Below are 20421 nucleotides of genomic sequence, written 5' to 3' on the forward strand. Positions count from 1 at the left end.
GGGCAGGTGCTTAACTTGGCTGAGATAGTCTTTGTATGCCTCTATCCTTATGGCTAGCCAGTTCCTGGAATGACTTAACAGCAACAGCCTTTGTTCTTTACCCTTGGCCCAAAAAGCCCTCCTAACTAGCAAGCCGCCTGAGTCATGGACCTTGAATTTAATTTTCTTTCAACTTCAGTACTTTGAATTTTATTTTTTTGTTATTTTTAAAGTTATGTGTACCTGTGTGTGTTTGTGTGAATGTGTGCCAAACGAGTGTGGATGCCTGTGGAAGCCCAAAGAGGGCATGGGACCCAAGGGCTAGAGTTATAGGTGGCTGTGAACCACCTGCTGTGCTGCTGGGAATGGAGCTCAAGTCTGTGTCAGGGGCAACAGAAGTGAAGAACTGCTCAGCTGTCTCTCCAGCCCTAAAACTGTTTTTGTTGGTTTAGAAAATCAAATTTTTTGAAGCTGAAAGCACTTGAGATACAGTAAATTCAGGAAAAGCTGAGTTTCTCCTTCCTGCCTCAAAGCATCCCATGGCCGTCTCTCTCGTGAGTCCCTGCTGGTAGCAGGATGAGAACAGTCTTCTTTCCAGATGTGGATGGCTGACACCAAAGAGACGAACGCGGATCAACCTGTGTCCGCTGGTCTCTCCTACTGAGATAACAGTCGCTGTCTAGTCGCTGTCCCACGGGGCCCTCTTCCTAGTGCAGACCCCTGTGTCCGCTGGTCTCTCCCTACTGAGATAATAGTCGCTGTCCCACGGGGCCTCTTCCTAGTGCAGACCCCTGTGTCCGCTGGTCTCTCCCTACTGAGATAAAGGTCGCTGTCCCACGGGGCCTCTTCCTAGTGCAGACCTCTTGTTTTGTCCTAATCCTAGAGTTGATTACTAGTTGTACTGAATTGATCAACTGGATCGAGAGGTGCTTACCTATGATCTCAATACTTGGGAGATGGAGGCAGGATGATTGTGTATCTGAGGCCAGCCTGGGCTACTTAGCGAGACTTGGTCTGAAAAGCAGATGAATGAGTGAATGAATGAATGAAGGCTGAGAATACAGCTCAGTTAGCATAGAGTGCTCAGTTAGTATATACAAAGCCCTGGATTCAATTGTCAGCACCAAATACAAGTTGGTATGACGATTCACACTGTCACTCAAAGTCATTCCTGGCTACAAATAGTGAGTTTGAGGCCAGCCTGGGATACATGAGATCCTGTCTCATAAAAAAAAATCCATCAACTATATTAACTTTTGGGCTTTATGATTTCTCCCATGAATGTGTAAACAAATTTGAATAATTTTTTTTTCTTTTTGCTTGATACAGGGTCTCATATAGCTCAGGCTGGCTCTGAACTCCTGATTCTCCTGTCTCCATCTCTTAAATGTTGATATCCAGGTGTCACCACATCCCACTGTTTCCTATTCTTTAATTTAATTTATTTCCCATACTTTAATTTTGTATAATTTTTGGGCTTGCCTCAGGACCTAGGAAGGGAGAAGGAAGTTTTTTTTTTTTTCTGTCTTGCACACGATACAAATCTGGTGCAAGAATGAGATGTTTGAATTTTTTAAATGTAAATGAGTGCTCTATCTGCATGTACACCTACATGCCAGAAGAGGGAATTAGAGCACATTACAGATGGTTGAGAGGGGCCATGTGGTAACTGGGATTGAACTCAGGACCTCTGGAAGAACAATCCATGCTCTTAACTGCTGAGCCATCTCTCTAGCACCAGAGACATTGAGCTTTTAAGGGACAATAAGTGCCATGGTTTGGATGTGCAAAGTCCCCATAAACTCATGCACTTCAGGTTTGGTCCTTAGGCAGCAGTAGTATTTTGGGAGTTTGGGAAAATTGAAGCAGGTGGGGCCTGACTAGGTTAAAGAAGCCCCAGGAGAACGGCGTTTTACTTCGTTTCCTGTCTGCTGTGAGGTAAAGAAATTCCTGGGTCCAGTGCTTCTGCCACCAAGCCCAACAAGGGCAAGCAACCTCGGACCTAGCCCTTGGGGACCTAACCATCTCAAACCACGAGCCAAAATGAACCTTTCCTTCTTCAGGTTGTTCCTGTCCGACATCCTGTCACAGTGATGCAAAAATAACTAGAACAACAATCCTGGCCTGTCAGCCTCTCTTAGGTTGAGATTCACAACGACACATGTCCTGTTCAGAGGGTCTAACTGGTCCCAAGGGCACCCAGTGCAGTCTCCTGCATCTTCTAGGCGTCTGTATTCAACAAAGCAGCCGCAGCAGAAGTCTCCTCTCTTGGTCTAGAAATCGAATAGAGTTTCAAGAGATACTATTCTGTAGGACCCTGCCACACACCATACTTTCTGTTAGAACTTTGGCTGGTTTGTTTTGGACAGGGTTTTGCTGTCCTGGACCTTGCTCTGTAGACCATGCTCGCCTTGAATTCATAAAGATCCACCTGCCTCTGCTTCACTAGTGCTGGGATCAAAGGTGTGGCCATCACTGCCTGGCTTCTTTTAGAACTTTTAACCCTGCTGGAAACTGCTGGAGAAGACGTTGCTCCAAACAGAGAGGGCGTGTTCAGTACCAGCTTTGAGGACATCTAGTTTTGTGTGTCTACCATCCCTGCCTTCAGAGAACTTCCCTCCCAACCTACAAGGCTGCCAGTCACAGGATTTCTTCTTTTTGGTCACAGAAGTTACGCAATCCTGGGTCAGCTAGAATTTCTCAGTGGGTAGAGACACTGGAGGTGGGAAGCATGAGGAACTGACTCATCCCGCGGTTCTTCTTTAGGACGATCCTTTTCATATGGATCTTGGACCTATAACACCACCATCTGGGAACTTGCTAGAAATATACTACACTTGGTTCTTTCGCTTTCCCCCTTGTACTGACTCGGGAATTCTGGGACTGGGCTCCAGAAGTCTGTTTTTAACAAGCCCTCCACATGATTCTCTTATATACTAAAACTGCCCTAGAGAGACTAGATGTTTCTTGCCCCTTTCTCTGTCTTGGCTGTTGACATTCCCCTTTGATTTGTCACTCCGATCCCAGGGGATCTGACTCCTTTCTAGTCTTCATGAGCACTGCATACAGGTGGCACACATATATTTCTATACATGCAGGCCAGGGCCTCCTATTTCAGGCTCCTGCCTCAAGAGACTTGCCAAGACCCTTCTAATTTCCTGCCATTCATTCCTCTGAATGCACAGCATCGACCTGTCCTGTCTTCTGCGAGCACGTGCACGTGCACTTGAGGACCCCGCCCCCTGCGGGCACTGGCAGTTGGGCTTGTGCCCCCCATGCATGCACACAAGCCACAGCCTCAACCCTATGAGTCTCTTTTTTTAAAAAAAAACAGGGTTTTGTTACTTATGCCAGGCTTGCCCTGAACTAGTAGCAATTCTCCTGCCTCAGCCTCATGCCTAAACTAGAAGCTATTCTCCTGCCTCAGCCTCATGCCTGGACTAGTAGCAATTCAGTATCATGAGCGCTGGCGACTCAGGTATACATCCAGCCCTGTAGCTGAGTGTGGCTTTTCAACAGCTCCATTGTTACCTCTGCCCTTTGCTTCCTCAGTGTAACCAGTCTGTATTCTGTAATTTTCCTCAGAATTCCTGTTCTCTAGCTTATGATTCATTTTACTGTCACTTTTAAGGGCTCACTGAATTTCCCTGAGGTAGCAGAGTCCAGGACGGAAGTAGTTTTCTAAACAGCAGCTCTGGCTCGTGACCAAATAGCATCTAAACATGGCTGCTCTGAGTTGAGATGAGTCCCTGGAGACAAGCCTCTCTAGCTTGTGTTTTCCCATTTTCCATCCCCAACTACAAAGTGGATAAAATTCAGGGAAGCGAAGGAGGGTGTGACTGTGAGAAAGTCGAGGGAGCAACAGGAAAGGGCAAGCCTTGCTGTTTCCTCCTTTGGGATGCTGTTAGGGGTTCTTTGAGACAATGATGGGCGGGAAGGATGCTGACATCATCCCTGACTATTCTGCGCCAGGTACCTAAATTTTCCGAGACTCTCGGGCTCTTTATCACATCCCTTCAAGTTAAGAGGGAGGCAGGCACTCTGCTATGTAGCTGAAGAGACTGAGGTTCAGAGGTGAGGAGCCTCATGTCCATGCCTTGCTGTACCTGAAGATACAGTCAGGCCCAGATGGAAGGAGAACAGGTTCGAGCCCCACCTTGCCCTCCTGTCTGTTGTTGGTTCACTTTCCATTCAACTTCTAGTTAAAAAGAGCAGCAGAGGGGCAGGGCGGCTGGAGAGACGATCCGACAGTTGAAAGTGCATTACCGCTCTCTCGCAGAGAGGACTCACAATTGCCTGTGGCTCAAGTTCCAAGAGATGCAGCACCTCCTTCTGGACTCTGCTGGCACCACACACACACACACACACACGCACACACATGCACACACATACACACATACACACACACGCTGCATACATACATAGTTGAAACACTTATACATATAAAATAACAAAAATGTTTTAAAAATGAATTCTTAATTGTGTGTGCTGGCCGACTTTATGTCAGTTTGACACAGGCTAAACTCATCTGAGAGGAGAGACCCCAATTGAAAACTTGCTTTCATGAGATTGGGCTGTGGGCAAGCCTGTATTTTCTTAATTAGTGATTGATGTGGGAGGGCTCAGCCCATTGTGGGTGGTGCCATCCCTGGGCTTGGTGATCCTGGGTTCTCCAAGAGAACAAGCTGAGCAAGCTGTGGTGAGAGTCAACAGCACCTCTCCATGACTTCTGCATCAGCTCCTGCCTCCAAGTTCTTGCTCTGTTTGAGTTCCTGTCCTGACTTCCTTCAGTGATGGATCATGATGTGGTAGTGTAAGCCAATAACCCCATTCCTCTGTAAGTTGCTTTGGTCATGGTGTTTCATTGAAGCGATAGAAACCTAACTAGGACAAGGCATTTGTGTGTGGGTCATGTGCACGTGAGCGCAGAACTCATGGCCGCCAGTAGAGGATGCTGGATGCCCTGGAGCTGGAATCACAGGCAGTTCTGACCTGCCTGATAGCTTGCTGGGAACTGAACCCAGCTTCTCTGTAAGAGCAGCAAATGCTTTTAACCACTGAGCCAGGCTCCCCTTGCCTTCAGTAAGAATTTTGGTTTCCTTTTTTTTTTTTTTTTCTTTGAGACAGGGTTTCTCTGTGTAGCCCTAGCTGTCCTGGAACTCACTCTGTAGACCAGGCTGGCCTCGAATTCAGAAATCAGCCTGCCTCTGTCTCCCAAGTGCTGGGATCAAAGGTGTGCGCCACCACTGCCCGGCTGTCTCTGGCTATGTTTTTGTCTTAATCCCAGGTGTGGGATCTGGGACTGCTTCAGTTTGTCCACAGCCCTTAACTATGGTTGTCTCCTGCTCTAGTGGGTGTGATTCTTTGCCGATTGCAGAGAGTTTAATTCTAGGGACCCTGGAGAGGGTATAAATAGGAGAGGCCTGAGAGGGCCTGTAACAGCTGCTGCTCCTCCCTGCTGCTGCTGCTTATGCTGATTGCTGGATTCCTGGGTATTCTGACGACAAAGATTGGACATGCCTCTCAGAACCCAGTGCCCCTGACCGGCAGGAAGTAGTCTAGAGAGATGTATGCCCCTTTCCTTTCTAACCTTCTTGCTCTCCTACCTAGTGATGGGGGGTTGGAAGGATTGGGGTGGAATAATGGTTGGAAGGGTGGTAGATATAAGAACTCAAGAAAATAGCCAAAAAAGTACACCTACACCCTCATTTTTTTTTAAGAGGAAACATGAGGAAAAGTCCCAGCACAACCCTGATGTAGAAAAATGAAGTCGTGTGAGGCCCAGTGTGGTGTTTCTGAACTATAGCTTCAAATCTCAGGAGGACCAGAAGTCAAGGTCATCCTTGAACATAGCTAGTTCAAAGCTAGCCTGGGCTACAAAGCTAGCCTGGGAGCCGGGCGTGGTGGCGCACGCCTTTAATCCCAGCACTCGGGAGGCAGAGGCAGGCGGATTTCTGAGTTCGAGGCCAGCCNAGAGAAACCCTGTCTCGAAAAAAACCAAAAAAAAAAAAAAAAAGCTAGCCTGGGCTACAGAAGACCTTATCTATAGAAGGGGAAGGAAAAAGAGGAGAAGGAGGGGAAGAGGAGACGAGGGGAGCCAAGAATGAATTTTAAATGAATTATAAAATCTAGCCAGTTCTTATAAAAGACACAAGATCTTAGTATTTTATTTTTAAGCTATAAGACAAGACTAGACTGGGCAGATTGTGAGCTAGTCTAGTTTATATCCCAGCCATATGTCTCCTGTTTCTTGCTGTTTGAGTCTCACCCAGGTTATTTCTGTTCCATCAGCCTGTCCTCAGGGCCCACTTCTCTTGGCCAAGTGCTCATGGTCCATCTTCTCTCATGGCCTCCTCTCTCCTTCTCCCTCCTTCTTTCCCATCTCTTGCTCTTTGTCATCCCTACCTGTGGCCACTAGCCTGGTAACTGAAAGCCTGCTTCTCTGTTCTCCCCAGGAATTGGCTGTAGGCACTTTCATTTAACCAATAGCTTTAAATTAGGGAGCAAGGCTCCAAGAGCATCACTTGGAGTTCTTGAGGATGTGCTCATGAGGGGGGGCGGAGCAACCAGACCTGGGCGGGGCGAGGGGCGGAGCAACCAGCCCTGGGCGGGGCACTATTGACCATTTGAATACAAAGCAGCACCAGACCAGCCCCCAACAGAGAGAGAAGAAAAGGAAGGAAAAGAAAACCAAAGCTTTTAAAAACAAGAACTAAACACTCCTAGGTTACAATAAGATGGACCGAGTAAGACTCATATTACCAGCTGATCACGGTGATGCCCGCACTCAAGAGGCTAGGACAGTGGGATGGCAAGTTTCCAGCCAGTCTGGGCTACATAGCCAGACCCTGTCTAAAAAGGAGGGGGTATTAATCCATTCATAATGGTGCCACACCGATGGCCCAAGTCTTTCCATTGGGCCCTCCCCTTTTATTACACTTATTTATCTATGCATTTATGTGTGTAAATGTGTGCCTCAATACACAAAGGTAAGAAAGAGGAGAGTTTGAGGGAGGTGGCCCTGGGGACTGAACTTAGGTCATCAGGCTTGGTGGCAAGTGCCTTTACCAGATGAGCCATTTCACAGGCCTAACACCTCTTAAAGTCCCAGCACCACTACAAGGCCACACTCAAGACCAAGCCTCCAGCATGGGAAGCTGTTGGGGGACAAAGCTACTGCCACAGGGCAGCAGCCACTTATATAGTGAATGGTAAAGCTGAGATGGAGGCTGGATCAGCTCCCCACCAAAGCTCTGGCTTAACTGAGCCATTAATCTTTCTTAAGTCAACTAGAATGGAATAGACAAAGTCCCATTCTTGCTGATGCTACCAACAGGGGCCACAGCATGGAGGTGGATAGAGCTCACTCAGACCTGGTGCTTAGAAGCAGTGTGGGTGGCTCATAGGGGCCTTGGGACAAAGCAAGTTGAATGTCATCAAAGTTCTGGGTCCCGAGTAGGTGGAAAGAAGCAAGGCCAGGCGACATCCATTGGTTTCTCTCCAGATTGGCTAAGAAACCTTGAGGGAGAGCCTTATCCACAGGGACATGAGGCTGGACCAGAGAGCTGGCGGTTTGGGGGATGCCTGATGCTGCAAAGGGTGCTCCTGTCTGGACTTGAGCCCTACTTTCCTGCAAAATGGAGACATGAGTGTTCAAATAGCAGATCCTAATTGTGACGTTACAAGCATTCAGTTAGCACATATAATGAAAAGTTAGCTCGGCATGCTGGACAGTGAGTGTTCTGCAGTGTCCAGCTCAGGCTGCATAGAACTGTGTGCTCAAGCGTTGTTAACTTAGAGGCCACTGTGAAGTTTTCTATGGGGTTGGGTTTTGTTTGTTTGTTTGTTTGTTTGTTTCCTTTGCCGAAGTTCTTCCTCCCACTGCCTGCCCTGGCAGGGGAATGTGACATTCTCACCTTGCATTCATTCCCACTCTGGATGCTCTGGGTGGGTTTTACGGCTTGTAGCTCATTTCACTGTTGTCTTGCCTGGAAGATGGACAACTGTTACATAAAAGCACCAGACTGCTCACGTGAAGATTCTCCTCTAGGGCTGGAGAGGGCTCGGAGGTTAAGAGCACTGACTGCTTTTCCAGAGGTCCTGAGTTCAATTCCCAGCAACCACATGGTGGCTCACAACCATCGGTAATGGGATCTGATGCCCTCTTCTGTTGTGTCTAAAGACAGCGACAGTGTAGCTGCCTTAAAAAAAAAAAGAAAAGAAAAAAAGACTCTCCTCTATGTTGTTTATTTGTTTGTTTCTTTGTGGAACTGAATCAGCTCTTGTTCATGTACTGTCAGTAAAAGAAAGGTTCAAGGTTTTTTGTTTTTGTTTTGTCTAGACAGGGTTTCTCTGTGTAGCTCTGGCTGTCCTGGAACTCTCTCTGTAGACTAGTTTGGACTCCAACTCATAGAGATCTGCCTGCCTCTGTCACCTGAGTGCTGGGATTAAAGGCATGTGCTACCACCACAGCTGGCAACAAGTTCTGTTCCTAACAATAACGAAAATAATGATATGGGGAATTACAGGGTCTCTCTAGGAGGGAGAAGTGGAGTATGAACTACAATCTCGGAATGTACCCAGAGTGGCCCCCGAATCCAGCAGGGAGGGCTGAACCATTTCCCAACTAATGCACCCAGGTTACATTCTTTTTATTATTTTATTTAACTTTTTTTTTTTTTAAATCAGTGTCCCTTTATGTAGCCCTGGCTAGCCTGAATCTCTCTATGCAGACAAAGCTGGCCCTGAATTTACAGAGTCCCAGCTGCTTTTTGCCCTCAAGTTCTTGGATTACAGGCATGTGACACCATGCCTAGCATTCACACTTGAAACAGAAACTTATAGTTTCTTTGAGAAGTCAGTTGTGTTGGATGGTATTTTGCTGGGGCAAACACATGAAGGAATGTTTAGCTGAAGTAGACGCAGGCGAAAGGATGTTTTGCTAAAGCAGACACATGAAAGAATGCATGGTGTTAAGAAGGACCCAACAGACAGCAGACAACACTGGATGGTACTGGTAAGCCTTGCCATTCCTGAATGGTCATCACTGGTCATGACTTCATAGACGCCAAAAAGCTTCTGGTGGTGTTCTGGTGGCATCGCGCCACTTCCTCGGACTCTGGCTGATTGGCAGAGTGATATCAGCTGATACAGGTGGTGCTGTGGTGAGGCAAGACCGTGTGAAGACCTGTGATGTTTGGAGGGAGTATAAGTAGGACTCAAGGGACAATGACAGGGGCTTGCATAGCTAGCTTTGCAAGGCTCACCCCTTTGTCTTCGCCGATCTGCACTTTGTTGAGAGAGGCACTGCAGAGAACTGCTCCTGGTATCTGTGCTGGTCCTGGCTGGCTCTGCTGACTCAGGCCGATTCAGTGGAGGCCGGGCTGTTTCTGCTGAGTCATGCCACTGCTGCTGATCTGTGTTTGTTACCCTGACAACACTGAACTAGACTCTTGGTATCCTGACAATTGCCCCAAAGAATATTTCTTTTTTCTTTTTTTAAGATTTATTTATTTATTATATGTAAGTACACTGTAGCTGTCTTCAGACACACCAGAAGAGGGCGTCAGATATCATTACAGATGGTTGTGAACCACCATGTGGTTGCTGGGATTTGAACTCAGGACCTTTAGAAGAGCAGTCGGTGCTCTTAACCACTGAGCCCTCTCTCCAGCCCCCAAAGAATATTTCTAAACACGTCTACTTCCCCCACATCCTAATAATCTTTCCTTTCCACTCCCTCTGGTGGGTAGAGGCCTAGAAGGGTGGTTAAAGCATTTAAGAACCCCTATTAAAAGTAGGATTTGAGCCGGGCATGGTGGCGCACGCCTTTAATCCCAGCACTCGGGAGGCAGAGGCAGGCGGATTTCTGAGTTCGAGGACAGCCTGGTCTACAAAGTGCCAGGACAGCCAGGGCTATACAGAGAAACCCTGTCTCGAAAAACCTAAAAAAAAAAAAAAGTAGGATTTGAAAAATATAAGCCTACACATACTCTAATTTTTTTGTGTGTGGTGTGTATGTATATGCTATGTGTGTATGTGTAAACCAAAGGTCCATGTCTGTTTTTTTCTTTTTTTTTTAAGATTTATTTATTGTTATACGTAAGTACACTGTAGCTGTCCTCAGACACACCAGAAGAGGGCATCAAATCCCATTACAGATGGTTGTGAGCCACCATGTGGTTGCTGGGATTTGAACTCAGGCCCTCTGGAAGAGCAGTCAGTGCTCTTAACAGCTGAGCCATCTCACCAGCCCCCATGTCTGTTTTTATTACTCTTTATTAAATTTTGTTTATTTATTTATTTTTTGATTTTGACTCCTGATTTTATTATTCAATTTCTTTTCTACTAAAAGTAGTCTTCGGTGGCTGGGAAGCCTGGCCTCCCAACACCAGAGTCAGTCGGAGCTGGTTTTTTGTTGAAAGGAGTGGGTGGATGGGTTGGGGACCGGGATGAGGGCTGAAGACCCCCACTCTGCTGGTAGTCTTGGGTGGAGAAGACGAACTGCACTTGACAGAGCCTGGGGTGCGGTGGGAAGGGGTGAGGCAGGAATGACAAGCTGGGGAGGGGACCCACCTCAGTCCCCAGCTCCATTCTCTTCTAAGGTTTCTCCACTGGTGACATTCGCTGCAGTCTTGGAGGCCTTCTTTTTCTTCTTTTTCTGGGTTTTTCTACTTGCAGAACTCTGGAGAAGAGCCTTCAGCTCTGCATCCTGAACCTCCAGCTCAGACTTGTACAGGTCAGGCTCAAAGGGACCACTGGTTATCCGCATGGGGCCGTTGGGCATGAGTAGAACTGTAAATTTAAACTGGGCAACAAACTCACTCTCCTTCTCATAGAGAACGTTAAATGGCTGTAGTAACTCATGTTTGGCACACTCTACCACACCCATTCAAGCCTTCTTGTCATCTTCAAATGCTCTTAAAGTAAACGGCATGGCATCAAAACGCTGTTCCACCTCACTGAAAAAGGCACGTGAAGTTTTCATTTTCAGGCCATATTGTTTAGAGGGGTCTCGCTTGTAGATGGTGGTTCTCTGTCCTGCATCTTTGGCCTTGCCTTCTCCTGAGCTGACGAGGACATCCACAGCATAAACCTCATGCACCTCAAATTCTGCCTTTTCATGGTCCTTCTTCTGCTGGTCTGTAGGGTTCTGAATAATCGTCTTCTCTCCATCAATCACATGCTGCTTCAATTGGTGTGACAGCATACCTTCTATTGGTGTGCAGTTAAATGAGTGAGCAACCTTGTTCCATGCTTCAGTCACTTGTGTGTTCTGGTTTCCAGGTTTGACCAGTCGTAAGGCAGCTTCAGCGCATAGGTGAGNNGCCTTAATGACATCTGCTTTCCGCCNTGTTACCTGGGTCCCCTGAGCTACACCAATTACAAAAGTGTGAGCCACATTGGCAATGAAGCCATCCACATGAACCCCAAGGTCAATTTTTACCAAGTCACCTTCCTTGAGTATATAGTCCTGGTCACTCTTCAAAGGGGAGAAGTGACACACACAGTTATTTACGGAAATGCTGGTAGGAAAGGCAATACCTTTCTTCATTTCCTTTTCCTTCTTGAAGATCTTCCCTGTCTCTTCCATAATCATGGCATCACCTTTCTCACACAAGCTCACCACAGACACACCTGAGCTGGAAGCCTCCACCAAAGATTGAAGCACCCGGTTGGCGATGTCGCCCCCCATCTTATACTTGGTCACGACCAGGTCCTCGGCGATAGTTTGCTCCTGCTGCTCGTCTTCGCCCGACATCTTCCTACTGCTACTACTGCAGCTTCACTTTCCCTGAGCTGCAGCCTCTGTCTCCCTTCCCAGCCACAAGCTGTAGCTAGAGTCTCTGTTTATTTTTAAAATGTCACTTCATGTGTTTAGGTGTGTTTTGCTGCATGTATGTCTGTATACCACAGGCATATAGTACCATCAGAAGCCAGAAGAGAGCACTAGATACCTTAGAACCAGAGTTATAGATGGTTATGAATCATGACTTGGATGCTGGGAACAGAACCTGGGTCCTTAACTAGAACACCCAGTGCTCTTAACTGCTGAGTCATCTCTCCAACCCCTAAATATTGCTTTGTTTTGTTTTGTTTTTTAATATTTATGTGTACAGCTGATTTGCCTGAATGTAGATTTATACAAGTGATGCCCCACAAGCCAGAAAACATCTTTTGATCCCTAGAACTAGTGTTATAGACTGTTGTGAGCTGCCAGAGGTTTGTTGGGAATCAAACCTGGATCTTCCTGAAGAGCAGCCAGTGCTCTTAACCATCTAGTTGTCTCTCCAGCCCTCTCCACCTTATTTTTTGAGACAGGGTCTCTTAGTGAACCTGGGGCTCACCAATTTTCTAGATGAACTGAATCCTAGGGCATCTCTTTTGTCTCTTTCTGTTGTAAGCCACTGGAATTACAGGCTCATTCATGCCAGTGTGCCCAAATTCACACTGGTTCCAGAGATCCAAACTCAGATAACAATAGCTGTGCAGCAAGAATTTTACCCACGGATCCATCTGCCCAGCCACCCTCTCCCCATTTAAAATGTGGTTTTTGTTTTGTTTTGTTTTTGCTTGCTCGTTTGTTTTGAGACAGGGTCTTTCATAGCCCAGGCTGGTCTAGAGTTCATTCAGTAACCAAGGGTGACCTTGAACTCTTCATCTTCCCGCACCAGCCCACCTGGCCCTTACAGGGGGCATCTGAGTGACTTGTTCTGGGATTTGCGCTGTGCCCTCTTCTGGAGGAGAGGAGGAGGCACATTCCTGGCAACTCTGGCAGAATCCGCTGCAGGGCAGTGTGGGCCTCTTACTGAAAGGACCAATCTGTGTGGGCACAGACAGCAGATGCCCTCTGCAACGCTGTTCTCACAGGGGTGAGGTGTATGATTCTAACTTCTCCACACACCCTCAGACTACAAAACAGTTGAAAGAATAATGCAGAATAATGATATTTCTACCTTCTCTTTCAAAATTCAACAATTGCACCCTTTGCTAAACTTCCTTTTTTTTTTTTTTTTAGATTGGCACACCCTACAGAGACCAGGCTGGCCTCAAAATCATAGAGACCTGCCTGCCTCTGCCTCCCAAGTGCTGCGATTAAAGGCATACACCACCATACCTGGCCTAAAAATGTTTAATTTCATTAGATTTATTTATTTTATGTGCTTTGCCTGCATGCATGTCTGTGTATCATGTGCGTGTCTGGTGTCTGTAGAGGTCAGGAAAGGGCACTGGCTCTCTTGGGGCTAGACTTATGGATGGTTGCGCGCCACCATGTGTGTGCAGGGAATCAAACCTAGGTCCTCTTCAAGAGCAAAAAGTGTTCTTGACTACAAAGTCTTCCCTTCAGTACCCTTTTTCTCTTCATAGAATTTCTATTATTGGGGGTGGTGAGATGGCTCAGTGGCTAAAAACACCGACTGCTCTTCTGAAGGTCCTGAGTTCAAATCCCAGCAACCACATGGTGGCTCACAACCATCCCTCGTGAGATCTGATGCCCTCTTCTGGGGTGTCAAAAGACAGCTACAGTATACTTACATATAGTAATAAATAAATCTTTGGGCCGGAGCGGGGCCAGAGCAAGCAGAGGTCCTGAGTTCAATTCCTAGCAACCACATGATGGCTCACAACCATCTGTACAGCTACAGTGTATTCATATACATAAAATAAATAAATCTTAAAAAAATTTTTTTCTATGATTTAAAATTATGTGTCTGTGAGTTTGTGCATGTTTATGTACACAGGAGTGCAGGTGCCCTCACAGACCAGAGGTGTCAGTTACCCTGGAATTGGAGTTACAGGTGGTTGTAAGCCATCCCATCTGAGTGCTGGGAAGTGAACACATCTCTCAGTTCCCCTTCCTCCTTCCAAAGGCCAGAGGCTCACATAGCTTAGGCTGGCTTTGAACATCTGAACATGACACAGTTCTGATCCTCCCCAGGCTGGGAACCCAGGTGTGCACTACCACACCTGGTTTATGTGCTGCGAGGGACTGAATCCAGGGCTTCGTGCATGCTAGGCGTGCACACTCAGTGTTTAAAAGAGAACAACAGCAAGAGAAGCCCATTGGACATGCAAACTTTATATGCCCCAGTACAGGGGAATGCCAGGGCCAAAAAAAAAAAACTGGGAATGGGTGGGTAGGGAAGTGGGGGTAGGGTATGGGGGACTTTTGGGATAGCATTGAAAATGTAATTGAGGAAAAGATGTAATAAAAAATATTAAAAAAAAGAAATGTAAATAAAGAAAATATCTAAGAAAAAAAAAGAGAACAACAGCAACGACAAACTGAGTTGGGGATTTTATTTTATTTATTATTTTTTTAAAGATTTATTTATTTATTTATTATATGTAAGTACACTGTAGCTGTCCTCAGATACTCCAGAAGAGGGCGCCAGATCTCGTTACGGATGGTTGTGAGCCACCATGTGGTTGCTGGGATTTGAACTCTGGACCTTCAGAAGAGCAGTCGGGTGCTCTTACCCACTGAGCCATCTCACCAGCCCGGGGGGATTTTATTTTTAATACAGGCTTATAGACAAGGGTTACAAGAAACAGGGGTACTCAGAAGAAAGTAAGATATATTCCCAATCCCAGGTATTGGCTCTTGTATGAATGAAAATTTTCTCTACATTAAAAAAAAAAAGTATGGGTGTTTTGCCTGTATGTATATGCCTATGCTTCACATGTATGCCTGGTGCCTTTGGAAGATGGTGTCAGAAGAAGGTTTTCTTACAGATGGTGTTGTGAGCTACCATATGGGTACTGGGAATTGAACCAGGTCCTCATGAAAAACAGTCAGAAACAGTCAGTGTTCTTAATTGCTAAGGTATCTCTACAAATCCTGTTAATCTAGCTTGTGTGTGTGTGTGTGTGTGTGTGTGTGTGTGTGTATGTGTGTGCATGGGTGTGCCTCTGTGTATGTTTGTGTTATGTAGTTTATGTGCTGTGTCTGTGTGTGTATATGATGGCTGTGTATGTGTGTGTGTATCTGTCTGTGTGTCTATGTGTCCTAGAATTAAAATCAGGTCTTCACGCCTACTGAACAAGTGTTCCACCACTGAGCTACATCTCAGCCCCGATGTGTTAGTCACATTTTTTATCACATTTTCCACACAAAGTTATCTGTTTAGATATATTCCCAAGTATAAGGGCATCTTCCTAGGCTTCTGTACATTAGATCAGGGTTAGCACAGTCAGGTCACGGCGAGTCACTAATTTGTCTCTGAGTGAACCTGACCTTCCAAAACCAATGCAGCTCCTTATCTTACGGGGATAACTGCTGTTTTGTACCATAGACTTTGAGAACAGTGTAGTTTCTTATAATTCAATTAAATGGCCCCTGTAGCTCCCAGTATTTCTGGAGTATCTCATGTTGTTTTCTTTTTGGTTTGTTTCTTTGACCCAAGTTGGTCACCAACTTGCTATATAGCCAAGGCTGTTCTTGGATTTCTAATCCCTTCATCTCTGTCTTCTGAGGGCTGGGGTCATAGGTATGTGGCACCATGCTCAACTTCTTCAGTATTATTAAGAGAAGGATTTGGATACAGAAAAGCTATTTTTCAGGGCATGCTCACCAACATCTGTAATGACAGCACTCAGGAGGCAGAGGCAGGAGGATAGGATGTAAGGTTAGCTACATCCTGAGCTACATAGTCTAGCCTGGGTTACAATTTGTCTCAAAGCAGAGTAAGAGGGGGCTAGAGAGATGGTTCAGCAGTTAAAAGCGCTGGCTGCTTTCCAGAGGACCTAAGTTGGATTCTCAGCACCTAAAGGGCAGGTTACAACAGCTTATAACTTCAGTTCACTGCCCTCTTCTGGCTTCTGTGGTCACCAGGCATGCATGTGATGCACAGACATACATGCAGGCAAAACATTTATACATAGAAAATAAAATTATAATACATATTCTTTCTTGTCGGTGGAAAACCTCCAGGTGATCTCAGTTTGATGCAGCTCACACTGTGAATAAACAGGGATAAGGGTGAGGCTAGCTCGGGTTAGTTGTAGGCAGCTGTCAGTCATCCCCCAGCAGGGAGCGCCAAAGAGGAAAGCAATGAATATTTACAAACAGAGTCCCATCAGGATCTGACAGGGTTAAAACAGTGACAGAAATCTAGAATCCAGACTTTCAGCCAGAAAAAGTAACTTGGCACGTATGTCAAGGAACTGGCTGTGGGTCTAACATTGTTCATGAGGACAGTCCACAGTTATGTGGCATCCCACTGTGCCAAGACAGCTGTTACTGGACATCTGAGCAAGAAGACCCTGTCTCAAGTGTGTGTTAATCAAAATAAAAGGCATCCTAGCAGCAGAGGGTTGGGCATGGCAGAAGGATGGGGATGTGTGTGTGCATCAGGGCATCCAAAGTGTCAAAATGGGGCTGCTGCAAACAGTGAGGAAAAAGACCTTGGGCAGAAGCTCCCAAACACCATATACTGCCCAGCTGCCTCCTTCTTCACCTCTTCCTCTTCGTTCCTTTCCCTCCCTACTCTGGTTTTGTTGTTTTTGACACATTTTTTCAGGTAACCCAAACCTACCTTAACTGTTGTGATCCTCCTGCCTCCACCACAGCTCCCTTGAATGTTTCTGTTTGCGGATCTGTTAACTAAGTCTTAAGTTTTTTCTCAGGGGATGGGAATGTGGCTCAGTTGGTTGAGAGCTTACCTAGCTTGAAGCCCCATGTTTGATCCCAGCATCACATAAACTAGGCCAGGTGGTACATGCCTGTAATCCTAGAACTCTGGACAGTAGACACAGGAACATAAGCTCAAGGTTATACTTGGCTACTTAGTCTGTTTGAAGCCAGCCTGGGGCTATATGAAGCCCCCATCTTATAAAACCCCCAAGTTCATTTAAAACATATTGGGGTTTACGGGTGACACATGTAGCTCAGTTGGCAGTTGCCTAGCATGCACGAAGTCTTGTGTTCAGTCCCCAACAACCTAATCTCATCACCAAAGAGGTGGAGACAAGAGAGTTACAAATTCAAGGTTATTCTCACCTACACAGCAAGTTCAAGGCCAGCCTGGGCTACATGAAAAACTATCTCAAAAAATTAGGATCAAAAAGGGCTTTTGCTTATATGTTTTTTATTTATAATTTCTCTTTTCAAAACTGTCTTAGTCAGGATTTCTATTCCTGCACAAACATCATGACCAAGAAGCAAGTTGGGGAGGAAAGGGTTTATTGGGCTTACACTTCCATACAGCTGTTCATCACTAAAGGAAGTCAGGACTGGAACTCAAGCAGGTCAGAAGGCAGGAACTGATGCAGAAGCCATGGAGGGATGCTCTTTACTGGCTTGCTTCCTCTGGCTTGCCCAGCCTGCTCTCTTATAGAACCAAGATTACCAGTCCAGAGATGGCCCCACCCACAAGGGGCCTTTCCCCCTTGATCACTAATTGAGAAAATGCCTTACAGTTGGATCTCAGGGAGGCATTTCCTCAACGGAAGCTCCTGTCTCTGTGATAACTCCAGCTGTGTCAAGTTGACACAAAACTAGCCAGGACAGAAACTAAAGGTGATTAGTTTTTAAAATACAATACACTACTTTGGTGGCACACACCTTTTTTTTTATGATTTATTTATTTCTGTGTGTACTGGTGTTCTGCCTGCATGCCTGTCCAAGGGTGTCAATTCCTCTGGAACTGGAGTTACAGACAGATGTGAACTGCCTTGTGGTGCTGAAAACTGAATGCAGGTCCTCTGAAAGAGCAGCCAGTATTTTTAACCACAGAGCTATCTCCCCAGCCCCAGTGGCACACATCTTTAAACCCAGCATTCAGGAGACAGAGGCCGGTGGAGTTCTGTGAGTTCTGAGATCAGCCTGGTCTACAGAGTGAGTTCCAGGACAGCCAGGTCTACACAGAGAAACCCTGTCTCAAAAAAACAAAACAAAACAAAACAAAACCCAATACATAAGCAAGGGTACCATTACCATGTTTAATGCAATTAATAGGTTAGTGTAGTCGGGCTTTGGCTACTTTGTGGGCTCTTCTTTCTTCAACTCTTCTTTACCCTTTACCCACCCTTTCAACCCCCTAATGCTATTTCCTGCTGATACGGGGCATCAAGTTCATTGGGGGCAAGTATGATCTGTGACTACTTCACAAACTGTGATTGACAGCGACTACCAACCCACAACAATCCTCAGGGAGGCATTTATATACCCTCTGAAAAGTCCCCAGAATGCCAAGCATCACACAATCTTGGGAACTATTTACCACTGGCTAAACCACTCCCCTGTTAGGGCAAGAGGCAAATCATAGTTGCTGTAGACAATCGGAAGCAGCCTCATGTACCCACACCCGGGACTAAAATAAAAACATTCCTATAATATTTCTGTGTTTTTTTAAAAAATGAAACCAAATCCCCAAAACTGTCACTACAGGTTATTATTTATTTAGTTTTTTTCCTGGTTACATATATCATACACATATTTCACAACAGTTTTGTAAGGAATGTCGAACTCTTCCTTCCTACTCTATAATTTGTGTGTTTTCAAGCACAGATGCCACGATGTGTGTATGGAGGTTAGGGGACAACTTTGTGGAGTCGGTTCTCTCGGTCCATCTTCAGGTGAGTTTGGGGGATTGAACTCAAGTCACCAGGCTTTCTTGGCAGACCTCTTCATCTGCTGAGCCTCGTGATGCCTATTCTTCATACCTTCCAGAAGAGCTTCGGATAGTACAGGCTTTATATAATATTCATATCAAGGTACGCCCATATCTAACTGCTATGTGGATGCATTTCAGTTCTTTAGAACTTAAAAACTCACTGGCAAAAGTCAGGGGAAAGTTAGAGTACACAAGTTTGTTTTACAGAACTGCTTGGTGGGCTGGAGAGATGGCTCAGAGGTTAAGAGCACTGACTGCTCTTCCAGAGGTCCTGAGTTCAATTCCCAGCAACCACATGGTGGCTCACAACCATCTGTAAAGAGATCCAATGCCTTCTTCTGGTGTGTCTGAAGAGAGAAATGGTAAACTCATATACATAAAATAAATAAATCTTTAAAAAAAAAAAAAAGAACTGCTTTGCAAATAAATTCGAGAAGATAAAGAGGATAGCATAGTTTCATAAGCCCTGAGGATGGCAGTACCTAACTTGGAGACGTGATCCCTGAGTCCAAACACTTAGGTGGCTCCATGGAATCCTCAGTTCCCTTTCTCTCAGACATGGTGCTGCCTGTCTCCTTAACACTACAGCCAGAATCTCTGATAACCCATGGAAGCAATTACAAATTTGCATTCTATGCTTTCTCTCTAGCATCTTTTAGCTTTTTGCTGTTGCTACTGTTTGTTTCTTGAGATGGTGTCTTAGTTAGGGTTTCCACTGCTGTGAGGAGAACCATGACCAAGGTAACTCTTAAAAAGGACAACATTTAATTGGGGTTTACAGTTTCAGAGGTTCAGTCTATTATCATCAAGGTGGGAACAAGACAGCATCTAGGCAGGCATGGCATTGCGCTGGAGGAGCTGAGAGTTCTACATTTTGTTCAGAAGGCAATCAGGAGAAGACTGGCTTCCAGGCAGCTAGGATGAGGGTCTTGAAGTCCACGCCCACAGTGACACACTTCCTCCACAAGGGCCACATCTACTGCAACAAGGCCCTACCTCCTAATAGTGCCACTCCCTGGGCCAAGCATATTTAAACTACCACAGAGGGCGTTTCAACTTGCATGAAGACTAGGCGGGTCTTGAACTTGTGGTGATCCTCTTGCATCTGGTTTCCAAGTGCTGGGATTATGGACGAGACTACCACATCTGCTTTTAAAACTGAGTAGATGGCGGGCAGTGGTGGTGCACGCCTTTAGTCCCAGTACTTGGGAGGCAGAGGCAGATGGATTTCTGAGTTCAAGGCCAGCCTGGTCTACAGAGTGAGTTCTAGGACAGCCAGGGCTACACAGAGAAACCTTGTCTCGAAAAAAAAAAACCCCAAAATAATAATAATAATAATAAAAATTTTTAAAATTAATTAATTAAAAAACCCCCCAAAACTGAGTAGACTACATTTTACTATACCAGTGAGTTCTCCCAAGGCTGTGTTCATCTAAGTGCAGGTCTGCACCTGGTCGAAAGGTACTTTTATTGGGAGAACTAGCCTATCTGGTGCTGGTAGTGGTTATCTGTAGTGAGGACTGGCAGCAGAGGTGATTTTGTCTTCCCGTGACTGACTGTCTTCTCTACATTCTCTTTATATCCTGCAGAGTGATTCCTCTGTCATCTCCTGCCTTTGACCTAGAGATGCAGTCCCTGACCTTCCAACCCTTGCTTTAACCATACGTTAGAGTCTTTATTTTGGCATTTTTGGAGACAGGGTAACCGACTGACCTGGAATTTACTATATAGACTAGGCTGGCCTCAAACTCACTGAGATTACCTCCTTTTACCTCCTGAGAAATGGGATTAAAGGCATGGACAGCCCTAATTTTCTTTTAGTACT

At 45.8% G+C, this 20421-nt stretch overlaps 1 pseudogene; it reads right to left on the reverse strand.

Annotated features, from left to right (window-relative positions):
- Positions 1–10521: 10521 nt before the first annotated feature.
- LOC110293112 lies at positions 10522–11776 on the reverse strand (annotated as a pseudogene).
- Between the last annotated feature and the right edge of the window lie 8645 nt (positions 11777–20421).

This window comes from Mus caroli, chromosome 4 (genome assembly GCF_900094665.2).
Source record: "Mus caroli chromosome 4, CAROLI_EIJ_v1.1, whole genome shotgun sequence".
Classification (NCBI taxonomy): Eukaryota; Metazoa; Chordata; class Mammalia; order Rodentia; family Muridae; genus Mus; species Mus caroli.